This window comes from Triticum urartu, chromosome 6, assembly GCF_003073215.2.
Source record: "Triticum urartu cultivar G1812 chromosome 6, Tu2.1, whole genome shotgun sequence".
Taxonomy (NCBI): domain Eukaryota; kingdom Viridiplantae; phylum Streptophyta; class Magnoliopsida; order Poales; family Poaceae; genus Triticum; species Triticum urartu.
The window spans coordinates 94,641,791-94,656,071 of NC_053027.1; the positions used below are offsets into that span (position 1 = coordinate 94,641,791).

General features: G+C 47.1%; 1 long non-coding RNA gene across 8 annotated transcripts; it reads right to left on the minus strand.

The window, feature by feature from the left end:
• Positions 1-7,475: 7,475 nt before the first annotated feature.
• LOC125517243 lies at positions 7,476-11,284 on the minus strand. 8 transcript variants are annotated; one of them, XR_007287491.1, is made up of 6 exons: positions 10,974-11,280; positions 10,263-10,609; positions 9,256-10,157; positions 9,020-9,162; positions 7,761-7,891; positions 7,476-7,648 (listed from the first exon to the last, which is right to left on the minus strand). It is a non-coding gene; the product is annotated as an uncharacterized LOC125517243 (long non-coding RNA). The 8 variants fall into 8 exon arrangements; XR_007287494.1 differs by having other exon boundaries at positions 9,020-9,596; positions 10,074-10,157; positions 10,974-11,279; XR_007287490.1 differs by having other exon boundaries at positions 9,383-10,157; positions 10,974-11,276.
• Positions 11,285-14,281: the final 2,997 nt, after the last annotated feature.

Sequence of the window (14,281 nt, forward strand, 5' to 3'; positions counted from 1 at the left end):
AGCTACCTAGTGGATCGAGCATGACATGTCGGTTAACTCGCCCAAGGTCTCCGATGACGACCCTATGATTGAGACGAGCTTGGACGACGACACCGCGCCGGCCCCCGCGCCTATGCTTGTCGGCTTGACCATGGAGCAGGTGCTGGCGCACTTCAACACCGCCATGGCGGAGGAGGAGCAGCTTGCGTCGGCTCCTATGTCTTTGTTCCGGCAGGCGCAAGAGGAGCAGCGGTACACCATGTTCCTCCTCGAGCAACCCTGTCTAGCAAACAGCCAAATCTACGGTGAGCGCACAAGCGAGGAGGCCGTGGCTGCCATGGTCACGGTGAACCCGAACTTCGTTGTGGACCAGCGGATCCTCTACGAGACCGCGTGTGCTCAACGCGCCGCTCATAGTGCAGAGGCGGTACAACCGGACGCGAATGTGGCAGCACACGCTCTGGTGGCGCGGGTGGTCGAGGACGAGAACGCCGCCCTCCAACTTTCGGGGGCACATGTGGCATGTGGACAGTGACGGACCGTCTAGGTCCATCATCAACCTCATGTCCACCGGCACCGGTGACGGACAGGTCGCGGACTCCTCCGAGAATGAGTAGGGCATGGTAGGCGGCAGGGCCTTGTGTCCCAAGTGGGCCGGTCCGTCATCCATGTCCTACTCTTCCTTGCTGGAGACAACACCTTCACTTCGTGAGTCTTAAACCCGCCAGCGCTGATGGATATGGCTGATGAAGGACGTGGTCACCGATGCGGAATACAAAGGAAATGGACGAGGGCACCGCCGTATGATAGGTTTAGGTCCAGCCACTCCTTTTTTAATTGAAAAATGTCTGAATTGTAATAAATGTGCTTCGGTTTATATGACAATCAGTCGATTTGCATGAATTACATCTCATTTGTTTAAATCTTGTTTGAAATATATGCAGATAGCATTGAATGGCCGGCTTTCACATTTGTGTCCGCAAACTGTTTCCTGTTTGCGGATGAACGATGGGAAATTTTGGGTCAGTATTGGAGATTCCTTTAGTGGCGGATGGACGGTAGAAATACATGACATGGAGAGTTCCAAGCAGTAGACTTCCTTTAAAAAATGAGGAGTACTTGCACATCTCACATGCATAGTTTACCGCGTACGTGTGGGTCTATGTGTAGAGCAACTAGTATAATGCCCGTGCAACGGGCTTTTAAAATATTTTACGAGAGTTATATATAAATATAATACATGTTAAATTTCACATGTATAGAAAATATCAAAAAAATAATTGGATGATTTATACATAAAGAACGATGATGCAACAAATAATCTGTTACGAATTAAGTTCTACTTTACGTGCTTAGTTATTCTCGCACAATATCAAAAATGTTGTCGTTTGCACAATATTTGAGCAAGTATAATAAAAATATCTCAACTTATAACCAAATTGTTTTTCTTTCGGCTACGGGCCTTTTAATTTTTTCCTTCTGATTACATACACTTAATACCCGGTGGATTTTTAGCCCCTTCAAACACATCGCCTTGGGGCCCTCGTTGCTGGATTCTTTTTGAACGTTAACATGACCCCCTCGGTTAAACTTCTTTTGTTTTATTGTGCTATACATCGACTTATGGTGACTTGCGTTGTACAAATTCACTACAACACATGGACACATATTTAAAAGACTTCTCCTAATTATCAAAGGTTCCAATAAGGAACATGGGCGGATAGTCAGCGCCTTGCAATGCTGATTTGGACTTGAAAAAGACATGGTGTTACTACTTTTCTGTTCTTTAGACAATTCTTCTAAGGACGGCTCCATCCTACATCCTCATGTAATTCTGTAACCTGAACCAAAAGAAGATTAAAATTTAGAAACTAATCAATTGTTGTGATAGAACAGTGTATGGTATGCGTAAAGTATCATGTATGCTAATGACATTTCCACATGGATTAGGAATCAAGTAAAGTTGTATATTAAAAAATGTATGCGTAAAGTATCATGTATGCTAATGACATTTCCACATGGATTAGGAATCAAGTAAAGTTGTATATAAAAAATGTATCTCCGCAAAAAGTTTCATCTCTATCATACTATTAACCTAAACGAACCCAACAATAAAAGCTTCAAAATCATAACGAAACAATAGGAATTCAACAACATTCATTATTCCATAGAGGTTCTGGAATGGACACCATGCAAAAACCAAAAGGACAAGCAAACCATTGTAGTTTGTATGAAAATGATTACCATCAGGAAAGAACAATTTTCTTGAAAATTTTCCTTTAGGTGGTACTGACATGCACTTTACTATTAATATTAAAAACATGCACTTTACTTAGATATGAAAAATTATGATACTGCAATAAAACTCTACAGTTGAGTAGAAAAATGACTGAAAAGTAGCGCTGCATGTGCCTACATGACCTTACTTTTTAGAAATATCACAAGTTGCTTTACATAAAGTTAAAAACAACTTGCCTGCTACGAGTACAAAATAGCTTCTACTCTCTTATGGGGTTTTGGCATACAGAGCTCACCAACATATGCATTCGACTTTATGGCTAGCACTGATGATAGGAACGACATCCGATACTGGTGGTAAATTAGACGGGAGTAAATAAAAGAGTTTGCTCAAGTCAAATCATTTGCGTCAACCTTCGCCATATAATTAGTATGTAAATTTCCTATGGGCTAAGACAACTCTCAAATGTGTCCATAGTAAGCTAGCAAGCAGGAACCAGAAGACGATCTTACCAATTTTTTGCAGTTTTGATGGGCTTGAACCTTAGATTTCCGCGGGAGACACCGTGGCAAATGCGTGCCTGTGCAACCACCTATCGACCTTCAGATTGTTCAAATTATCACTATCCACCCTGATACAACCAATTTGGTCCATAGTTAGTGCAGAAAGATTAGTAGCAAATCAACCACAAGGTGGAGGAGATCGACGGTGTGGCTGCACGGTTGGTGGAGTCGAAGAAGAAGGGGCTCCGGCAGATTGACGCGGAGGTCACCCGCCGTCGATGAGGGGCCTTCCGGGCATCCTCGCCACTTGAAACAAATTGTGTTGAACTGTTCCACTTCACTCCATGCCATGGCCTAGCACATACAGAACAACTGTGACGCCCCAAGACCGGATCTTCAGATGCCTTCCAGGGTTTCCAGGTTTCATCGTGTGATTTGTTTGGTTCTTTGCATTCATCATTGCATCATGTGCATTGTCATCATGCCATCATGTCATTTCTTTTTCTGAACTCAACTAAATAAATTGCATAGATCGTTGATCTATTTAAGCCAAGGGAATTCACATGGTGATTCTCTTTATAACATATCCTCCCGATATTAGGGAGCTATATTAAATATTCCTTTATTTTGGAATTCACCTCAACACACTTGCAAAATAATTCCCCATGCCTTTGTCCCATGCATCATCTCCTTCTCCTTCCCTCCACTTCCTTCTTTTGGCAGTGTCACGTTCCCCTTCTCTTTTAATGTTCATCTTTGCCTCAATATTCTAACACCATGCACCTAGCCTCTCTGTCAAATTTCATCTCTTTTGAAATTGTTTTGGTTAGGGTTTAAAATGGTTCAAGTTTGAATTTAATTCAAACTTGAATTATTTTTACTCCCTTTAAAATCTCCAAACCAATTTTGTTAAATAGAGCACATTTTCAGGATCATGAATATATTTTTATATTTCTCTAGCTCCTCTCCTTTTCCCCCTGCTTTTTCCTTTTTGTATTTCTGTCTGAAGTAATAGAAAAGCAGCGGCATCAGCTACCTGGGCCTCGGCCACCCGGCCGGCCCATTAGCTCAGCCAGCGCCGGCCCATCCCTCTCCTAAGGCTCGGCCGCCCCATTCCCACCTAAACCTAGCCAGAGTCCCTCGCGCAACCCCCTCCTCTAGGTCTCCCTCGCGCCGCCAGGAGACAGCGAGCGCGCTGCCCGATCCATCTACCTCTCGATCCCTCCCTCTCTAGCTGTCTTCCCTTCCCCCTTCGTCCTCCTCGTGCGACGCACCTCCTACCCCGAGCGCCGCCCCATGGAGCCGCCTTCTCCACTCCGGTGAGGCCGCCGCCGCGCCATCTTGCCTCCTCCCCGTCTCCAGCAAGGCCGCTGCGCCAAGTCCTTGAAGCCACGCCTGTCGCCCTTCTCCCCTCGCGCCGGTGACCCGGAGCGCTGCGTCTCCGACCGCTCTCCGGCAGCCAGCGCCTCCACCGTCGATGCCTCGCCGTCGCCATGCCAGGAGCCTTGCGCGCCCGGAAGCCGCCGCCCGCACCTTGCCTGCGACTTCTCCGCGCCGGCGACCTCCATCGAGTTCCCCTGCTTCGTCCAGCCGCCGCGCCACCATGCTCCAGCGCCGCCTCGAGCTCATCTTCCTCGACCTCCATGCCGTCCCGCAGCTCCCTCGCCCTGCTCGATCTGGGCGCGGGATCCCGAGCGCCTCGACCCGCTGCCTGCTTGCCGGAGCAGCAACAGCAGCCCCATGCACTGCCCGGGCCTCCCCTACATCCTCCTCACCGCTGAACCGGCCTCCTCTCCATCTCCTTTGCGCCCATGGGCCTCGACGCCCTTGTTGCTGCGGCTGCTAGACCACCACGGCGCCATCAGGAAGACTCTGGCCACCATCGAGAACCCCCGGACCTGTCAAGACGTGTACACGGAGACCCAAGTCAGGAGACTACCGATGGCCCTCCAAGTTCAACAAATCGTCGACATCGGAGTACCACTACTTCAACAGGTGTACAACTACGCGGTTTCGCTGAGTACCCCTTCGGATTCGTCGAGTTCGACTACCCCGCAAGAACCAGAGCGCCAAGTACCTCTACCGTCGTTTTCGGAACCGCTAAGAACGGCAAGTACCTCAGCAAGTACCTTGACACCCGATGCATAGAACAACTACCGTCACCGACGACCCGAGTACCACTACCGTCGACCCTCGAAGACTCCGTGGACGTCAAGATCCTCGCCGTGACCTCGAACATCTACGGAATGTGCACGACTACAAAATGGGTACCACTACCGTTGCCAAAGACCCGTGTAAAGGTATCGTCAAGTTCGACTACCGCCGCATGAACAACTACTTCCACTACCGCCGTTGCGAGAACGTCTACTTCCCTCTACGAACTCGTTCCGCCCGAAACACATGCTTCGAAGGTATACCACCAAAACGACCTTCCGAGAATGAATGCATGTTGTAGGAAATGCTCGTGTTTGCTCCGTGTTGGAGTTGTTCGGTGCACGTTGCCCCTCTTTTGCCTTGCCACCGACATGTGGGAACCCCGTAATCGGGAGCACCCCACCATCCTGGCATGACACGCTCCCGTCACTTCCTTTTGCACCGGTATCCCCGTGGGCTACCGGATAACCGATATGTTGTCGTGGCATCATTTTCGGATTCGTCGTCGTGGCACCCTTTTCCTTTCCACCACGATGTCAAATGCTTCATAATAATGCTCTTGTCAAGTTTTAATAAAAATCGCATAAACTTGTTCATGTCATCTGCATCATGATAACAACAATTAGAATGTTTAAATTGTTGATTTAAATTACTAAGGCATATGGGGATTTACCGGATTTGTTGTTTGTTATATCCGGCCCCATTTAAATTGCTTAGTTAGATAGTTTCTTTTATGCTTCACCTCTTGCCATGCTTAATAACATTTAATATTGTTGGGTACCTAACCGAGAGAGAACTAAATAATTGATGTGGTGTTCCGTCAATATGCAACTCCACTTAATTTGTAGGATTGTTTGTGCTCTTTTGCCATGCCTCTTTAATCCGGACATGCATCATACTTGTTTGCGCATCATGCCATGTTATGCTTGGTTGTTTACTATGTTGTGTGCTTCTTTCCGGTGTTTGCTTCTTCGGGTTGGTTCCGGTAACGTCGTGTTGTGAGGAACCGTTCGTCTTCGTCCGTTTGTCTTCTTCATGGACTCGTTCTTCTTCCTTGCGGGATCTCAGGCAAGATGATCATACCCTCGAAATCACTTCTATCTTTGCTTGCTAGATACTTGCTCTTTTGCTATGCCTATGCTGCGATACCTACCACTTGTTTATCATGCCTCATATATTGTTGAACCAAGCCTCTAACCCACTTTGTCCTAGCAAACCGTTGATTGGCTATGTTACCGCTTTGCTCAGCCCCTCTTATAGCGTTGTTAGTTGCAGGTGAAGATTGAAGTTTTGTTCCTTGTTGGAACATGGAGATGTTGTTCCTGGTTGGAACATGTTTACTTGTTGGGATATCACAATATATCTTATTTAATTAATGCATCTATATACTTGGTAAAGGGTGGAAGGCTCGGCCTTATGCCTGTTGTTTTGTTCCACTCTTGCCGCCCTAGTTTCCGTCATATCGGTGTTATGTTCCCGGATTTTGCGTTCCTTACGCGGTTGGGCTATAATGGGAACCCCTTGACAGTTCGCCTTAAGTAAAGCTCTTCCAGCAATGCCCAACATTGGTTTTACCATTTGCCACCTAGCCTTTTCTTTCCCTTGGGTCGGCCAGCCCAAGGGTCATCTTATTTTACCCCCCCCCCCCGGGCCAGGGCTCCTCTGAGTGTTGGTCCACCTGTCAGCTACCGGTGGCCACCAGCGGCAACTCTGGGCTGGCCTACCCGTACCTAAGACAATCTGAGTGTGCCCTGAGAAAGAGATATGTGCAGCTCCTATCGGGATTTGTCGGCACATTCGGGCGGTGTTGCTGGTTTAGTTTTACCCTGTCGAAATGTCTTGTTGTACCGGGATACCGAGTCTGATCGGAAGGTCTCAGGTGGAGGTCTATTCCTTCGTTGACCGTGAGAGCTTGTGATGGGCTAAGTTGGGACACCCCTGCAGGGTTATGAACTTTCGAAAGCCGTGCCCGCGGTTATGGGCAGATGGGAATTTGTTAACGTCCGGTTGTAGAAAACCTGAAGTTGACCCTAATTAAAATGAATCAACCGCATGTGTAACCGTGATGGTCTCTTTCCGACGGAGTCCGGGAAGCGAACACGGTTGTTGGAGTTATGCTTGATGTAGGTCGCTATAGGATCACTTCGTGATCATACTTTTATCGACCGTGCTTTGCCTTCTCTTCTCGCTCTCATTTGCGTATGTTAGCCACCATATATGCTAGTCGCTTGCTGCAGCTCCACCTCATATCTTTACCTTACCCATAAGCTTAAATAGTCTTGATCGCGAGGGTGCGAGATTGTTGAGTCCCTGTGGCTCACAGATACTTCCAAAACCAGCTTGCAGGTGCCGATGAGTCCGTGCAGTCGACGCAACCAAGCTCAAGGAGGAGCTCGATGAAGATCGTGTCCTTTGTGTTGTTTCATTCTAGTTGATCAGTAGTGAAGCCCTGTTGGGGTCGATCGGGGACCGTGTCGCATTTGGGGTTCTTCTTTTATTTTGGTTCCGTAGTCAGACCTTGTTTGTATCTGGATGATGTAATATTTTTTTCATGTATTATGTGAAGTGGTGATTGTAAGCCAACTATGTATGTCTTTTCCCTTATGTATTACATGGATTTGTGTGAAGATTACCTCACTTGCGATATTACTTTCAATGCGGTTATGCCTCTAAGTCGTGCTTCGACACGTGGGAGATATAGCTGCATCGAGGGCGTTACAACAACACAGGAATCAACTCCAACGCGTGCCACAAACTTCCCATCGTCCTCGCCCTGCTATAACCGCCACAGACATCATTGAGTGACATTATGTTAAGTTGCAGCTTTTGCTAGAACTTAGTGTCATTATCCAAATGTAGTAGGATAGGAAGTGGGCGAGGCGAACCTGCAGAAAACTATCCATCTTGAGCGGGGCGAAGTTATGGCGCTTAAGTGACACGAGCAAGTTGACAAGGCCTGCAGCTTGCAGTGCAACCAAGAGCTCCCTAGCGGTAGCGGCATGGTTTACCTGTGCAGCTAGAGGTCATGAAAACAGAGCGAAATTTCAGTTCCAGTAATAATGACAAAATTTAAGAAAGAAAACTTTTCACCTAAATTCAGAACATGAGATCCATATCAGAGCATGAACACTTTTCATTTAGTACAAGTGCTAATATGAACCAGTCTAGAATCAAGAAACATAAAGTGCCACATAATAGATCAATTTTTTTATGGACATTCATCCACTATAATCGGTGTTATCTATAGAATTAAGCCAGAAAATAAATATTTAGCCAAATGGTCAAGCATTGGAGGCCAACAAAACTAACAACTCCATGTAAAGGGAGTACATAATTTTTCACATCACCCACGAGATGTAAGTCGAATTAGGTTCCCTGCACGCTACACGAAGATAAACCAAATCAAGTGCATGCACCAATGATCAACCAAATCAGGTTACACCATGCAGCACAAATAAAAGGAAAAGAGTTGAAGCAAAGATAAGAGGAATGCGTACAAGCAAAATTTGGTTCATAATTATGAAAACAATCATATCTAATATTTGTTGAAAATAACAAATGAATAGCATATCATTATCACAAGATTAACTGCAACATAGTACAGACTGTCGCACTGCACCACCATGGATAGAACCGCATGTGTGATGAATCTGGTTCCACATCTGAGGGCTTGCCGACTCGGTGCGTTGGGACAATGTATCCTGCCTTGATAATATTCTAGGGCTACACGCGAATGGGGTGGCGGAATTCTCAAAATAGAACCATGTGAACTACTCCATCTTAAGAAAATTAATCAACATTGAAGTTCTGGGACATGCACTTGTTCATCCCGTAACCTGGTCCAGAAGAAATTGATTTAACACCTATTTTGACAATCAATTGGGAAAGGGGACCACTTGGCAAATATGATGTATCTAGTATAGTACTGTAGCGACCTTGAGATTATCAAGATTCAGACCTAAGTTTACGCACCATGTTTCACTTCTCAAATGACTGCACACTATTTGTATGTAACAGAAAATTATATCTAGTAATTACCAGTTGGTTCGGTAAAATAGGGACATCATCTATATGGCAAATGAACTCCTTAAAGACATTCTGCTTGCAATCTCAATAATCATTGCGTGTCCGAAGAAGCCCTGACCTTAAGTTGTTCCACAACTTCATCTGCCCAACTCAATGGCCACCTCTTGAATGAAAGTTAATCCTTCCCCATCATGGTTTTCTCTTTACATTTTACGCATTAGTGTTGGTTAGTCGCTTGCTCTCCCCTTCACTGCTATGAAACTGAACCAAAAAGAAGAAAATTCAGCGTGAGTGCATATAATTGAGTGTAAGTTCAGATTTCGTGTGTTTTCCTGACGGCTTTTTTGTTGTTACCTTTAGATGTTTCCAAGCTAAACTAGTAGATATAATTACCATCCAATAATGATTGATCCAGAAAGAAGTCATGATCTAATGTAATTAATAAAAACAAAAGGCTTCACGGGAAACAATAACTTGCTACCGTTGATTCCAGCCTTGGGCCTTCTCACGTAATACTGGCAATTCCTTGTAAATCATCCCATGGCGACCTTCCTTAATCCTTGTCCCATGAGCATAGTCTTGGGATCAATGAACATAATCTTATCAATAAATGAAGCCAGTTCCATGGTTACGACAGCTCTACCAAATCATCAGACATGAGTTGGACTGGTTTGTGGCTTCTAAAGTGCGTGTACCTGTAAACATGTGTCAGGTAAAATGTTTCCTGTAGAAACATTAGTGCAGTACCTAGAACAAACAATATATGAAAAATTACTATTACCTACTTACCTTCAATTATGATGTAGGAGATATTATTCAACATTAAATGCATCCATGATCACATTCGAAAATATATTAGATTAGTTATATCCATCCAATCTAGTCTTGCCTAATAACGAGAGTAAGTTTGGCATGCAGGTTAGTATTAGAGATCTATGAGAGGCATCGTAGCAAGCATGTGGCTGGCATGAACTTACTTCAGATTTGTTAAGCATTTTAACAAACACATGATGCGGGGCATCATAGTAGAAGCATGAGAGAAAACAGAGACATACTTTTAAGGCTGGTGTTGGCTCAAAATCACCTATGTCTAGATCACATCCAGCTAGCCTGCTGAAGTAATGATGCAAATCCACAATGCTATGACGCCTAGAGGAAAACATATATGTTACCGTTCTCACGCCAGAGTTAGCACAATTTGGTTGAAAGCCATCAAATTGGTGGTACAAGCATCCTAAGCTGATCTTGTGTGCCGTCTGCATATGATTCACAAGAGGAGAAGGTGTGTGAGTAGTACCAGAAGAGGAAAGGAAAATGGAAGGAGCAACTTCTTGCTTTTTGATTCATGTGCTGATTCATACCATGATATCTTGGGTTGATATCTTCCTTTACAAAAGCAACCACAAATACCTGATAGCAATTTCACAAGAGAAATTAACAGGAGCAGAACACGAATTAAGGTCGGGCACCTGGTGGCGATAGAAGGGCAGGCTCCCAAATAAAACGACAATCTTGAAGAGCGTCAAGCCGAGGTCCCATCCCTCATTATCCATCACCCGCTACACGAAGACAATCCTGATAAATGTGTCTCTATCCGGCCCGAAGGTCTGCTTGGTGTCCTCTGTGTCCCTCGCTGCTAGCTCATCGCCTGCAGCTTCCATCGCCGTCCGTCATCTTCCTCCTCTTTTCACCATTGTTGCTTCTCGTGCTGCAAAAGAGACATGTGGCTGCAGAATTAGCCTCCCTTTCCAACTTGCTGCTGGCTTTATGAAGAGGAAACCACGAAAACCAAAGTTCTCTTCAACATGAAGTGTTAGCTGCAGTTCAAAAAAGAATCACGTCTGTACATGTAGTCTGTGGGCTTAGAGAAATTATGGAGAAATGAAGAAGCTTAGTGGTGACAAAATAATACGTTGTATTGGAAAAAATATCAGGGAAGTCTTAACATAGTCGATTCTTCCACCCTTCCGGCGGCCATGTACGTGTGAAATATGAGAATGAGCACCTGATTGACAGAGAACAAGGACTTGATCGACGAGAAGAAGGAAAGGTGGGGAGATGAATGAGATTACCTTTTGGTCCAGATCACCGACGGCGTCCAGATCACAAGTAGCCCGGTGCAGGCGAGGCGAGCGCGCGCCGGCGTGAAGGGGAGGCGGCAGGCGGGGCGAGGCGGCGATGGGTGGCGCAGGGGACGGCAGGTATGGGCGGCGGGGCTGTCCAGTGGCGTGGGTGTGCTGCGCAGGGGTCGCCAGGTGTGGCGGCGGCTGCGACTGGAGACGGGAGACGAGGTAGGGCTAGCGAGGGATTGACACAGGGAGTCCCCCCGGTTCTGTCGTCACGGTAAAACCAACGGAGGGGAGGTGGTGGACGGAACGAAAAAAAATTTATAAAAAAAACCGAACAAAAGTGGTGGAACGAAAATTGACCAGCAAAGACTACCAACTACTTCATTAAAAATAGAGATTTTCAACTTGCTGCTGGCTTTATAAAGAGGAAACCACGAAAACCAAAGTTCTCTTCAACATGAAGTGTTAGCTGCAGTTCAAAAAAGAATCATGTCTGTACATGTAGTCTGTGGGCTTAGAGAAATTATGGAGAAATGAACAAGCTTAGTGGTGACAAAATAATACGTTGTATTGAAAAAAAATACCATGAAAGTCTTAACATTGTCGATTCTTCCACCCTTCCGGCGGCCATGTACGTGTGAAATATGAGAATGAGCACCTGATTGACAGAGAACAAGGACTTGACCAACGAGAAGAAGGAAAGGTGGGGAGATGAATGGGATTACCTTTTGGTCCAGATCACCGACGGCATCCAGATCACAAGTAGCCCGGTGCAGGCGAGGCGAGCGCGCGCCGGCGTGAAGGGGAGGCGGCAGGCGGGGCGAGGCGGCGATGGGTGGCGCAGGGGACGGCAGGTATGGGCGGCGGGGCTGTCCGGCGGCGTGGGTGTGCTGCGCAGGGGTCGCCAGGTGTGGCGGCGGCTGCGACTGGAGATGGCAGACGAGGTAGGGCTAGCGAGGGATTGACAGAGGGAGTCCACCGGTTCTGTCGTGACGGTAAAACCAACGAAGGGGAGGTGGTGGATGGAACGAAAAAAAATCTACAAAATAAACCTACGAAAAAACCGGATGAAAGTGATGGGACGAAAATTGACCGACGAAGACTACTAACTGCTCTATTAAGAATAAAGATATGGGCAAGCTAGCTAGCTGATGCGTACAGTATTACCTCTCCCGCGAAAAACAACACATTACAGTACCACCTGATTAACTGGGCCCACGTCCATACGTCCATCCACCGATTCCGGCGATCGTAGACCATGAGTACCGAGTATGTAACGTGGAATCTAGTAAAACGAGAATACATGACGTCGTATTATTATTACATTACAGTAACTTTTTTTGGCAGCAGAGTCTCGTACTCCATCGATCATCCCGCACCTGTACGTGACGAGGGGAGTCGCATCACCGTCACGTATGATCAATACATGTCAAGTCATTGTAAAAGGACAATAAAGCCGGAAGCAATCAGTTGAGCGGCAGGGGCAGACGCTGAGTGCAGTGTTCAGCTAGTCGCAAAGCATGCAGTAGTAGTACCGTGTAAACTGTAACGGGGACTTTTTTTAGGGAATTAACGGGGCTAGTAGTACGTGACAGAAGAGAGAGACAGGTGTGGTGGTGCCCTGGTGGCTAAATTTCATGTTTTGATCTTTTTTTGAAGCCTATTTAAGATTTGATTCTAGTTTGAAAAAAATTCAAGATCTGACCCTTTTACTACCGCCAGAGATCATGGCGGTAGGGTATAACAGCCTACCGCCAAGGTCTCTGACGGCAGAAAAGGGTCAAAATACGAAAATTTGCCTGCCCTGGTGGGTGCACAACATGGCTTGGCGAACGGGCATGGCATCCAGAGCCGGGTCCCGCTCCTATCCCTGGCCGGTCGTCGTTCTGTTGCGACCTGGGATACCAGGAACATGTACATGTGTTGCTTCCCTTCCCGAGGGTGGTTCGGCTCGATCTGGCGCTTCTTCTGATAGGGAATCATCGCGTCTCAGTCCTCACCCAGCTAGTATCATTTACTCCGACTCGACGCAACACGGCCGGGCTCCAAGGCGGGTCAACTGACGCGTAGCTTGCGTCCGTCGTGGACAAGTAAAGTTTGAAATAAACCCTAAGATTGTAGAGGTGGGCGCAAATAGACCCTCACCTCCAAATTCTTGAAGTATGTATCTTGACCTTTTTAATCCCGGTCTATCCGAACCCTAGATACGTTTGGCACATCGGGAAAAGCACAATCCTGGCCAGGATCTCGCTTCTCTCACTGGCGTACGTGTACGCGTACTTGCGGACGCACATGAGGATCGCGTATACCTACGCGTGCACTGCTGGCAACGTTGTGGCCGTGTCCTTCCCAGTCTTTGCTGCATTGGCCCCGCACTTGCACCCCAGCAGAGGCCATTCCCAGCAGCGCCCCGAGCTTGAGCAGAGGAGAGTAGCACAGGATGGCAGCCACCGGACGACAACCATAGACCCAAGAGTCTGACAGCCAATATATGGCGACGTTCTTCTTGTTTGAGGCCAAGCTAGTGCAGGAGCTCCAGGCGCGGTTGCAAATGGGGGGTCTTCTGATGATTTTGCTCACTATTGTGTTGTTGTGCATTAGCACATAGCACAACTAGGGCGAGAGTGTCACCATGTATGAGTTTAGCTTGTAGCATGCGCGTGTAGGAAGCTGTTCTTTGCCTCTTTCTATGCGCGCCGCGGTGGCGAGAACACAAACAGTAGCAATATGCGGCGGCGAGCAGCAACAGCAGCAGTACATGCTGCTGACTAGCAAGGGCAGCAGCTGCTTATGGTGGGGAGAAGCACTAGCCGCAGCACTACGCGGCGCCGGCGAGCGGCACCAGAAGTACGGCCGAGATGAACTCATTTCGTCGACCAGGGCACCAACCTCGTCGCCTTCGTCTTCTTCAAGCGGGCCAGACTCGCAGCGCACCTCATGAAGTTCAGGGAAGACCAAGCCGGCGAATCAACCCGTGGTTGAATTGGTTAGGTGGACAGTGGTATCCCCAACCCATCAGGGTTCAAATTCTGGTGCTCGCATTATTCCTGGATTTATTTCAGGATTTCCGGCGATACATTGACGTTTCCGTCGACGACGAGGCGCCTACGGTGACTTCGTAAATCTCAAGATGATATGCCGGCTCAGTCTCTCGGAGGTGCTCATGGGGGTAGAGTGTGCGTGTGTGCGTTCATAGGGGTGAGTGTATGCGCGTGTATATGAGCGCTTGTGTCTGTACTGATGCTCAAAAAAAGGGAAGACCAAGCCGCCCAGGCTGCTGCCGGTGGTACCCCCATCACCACCATTGCCGA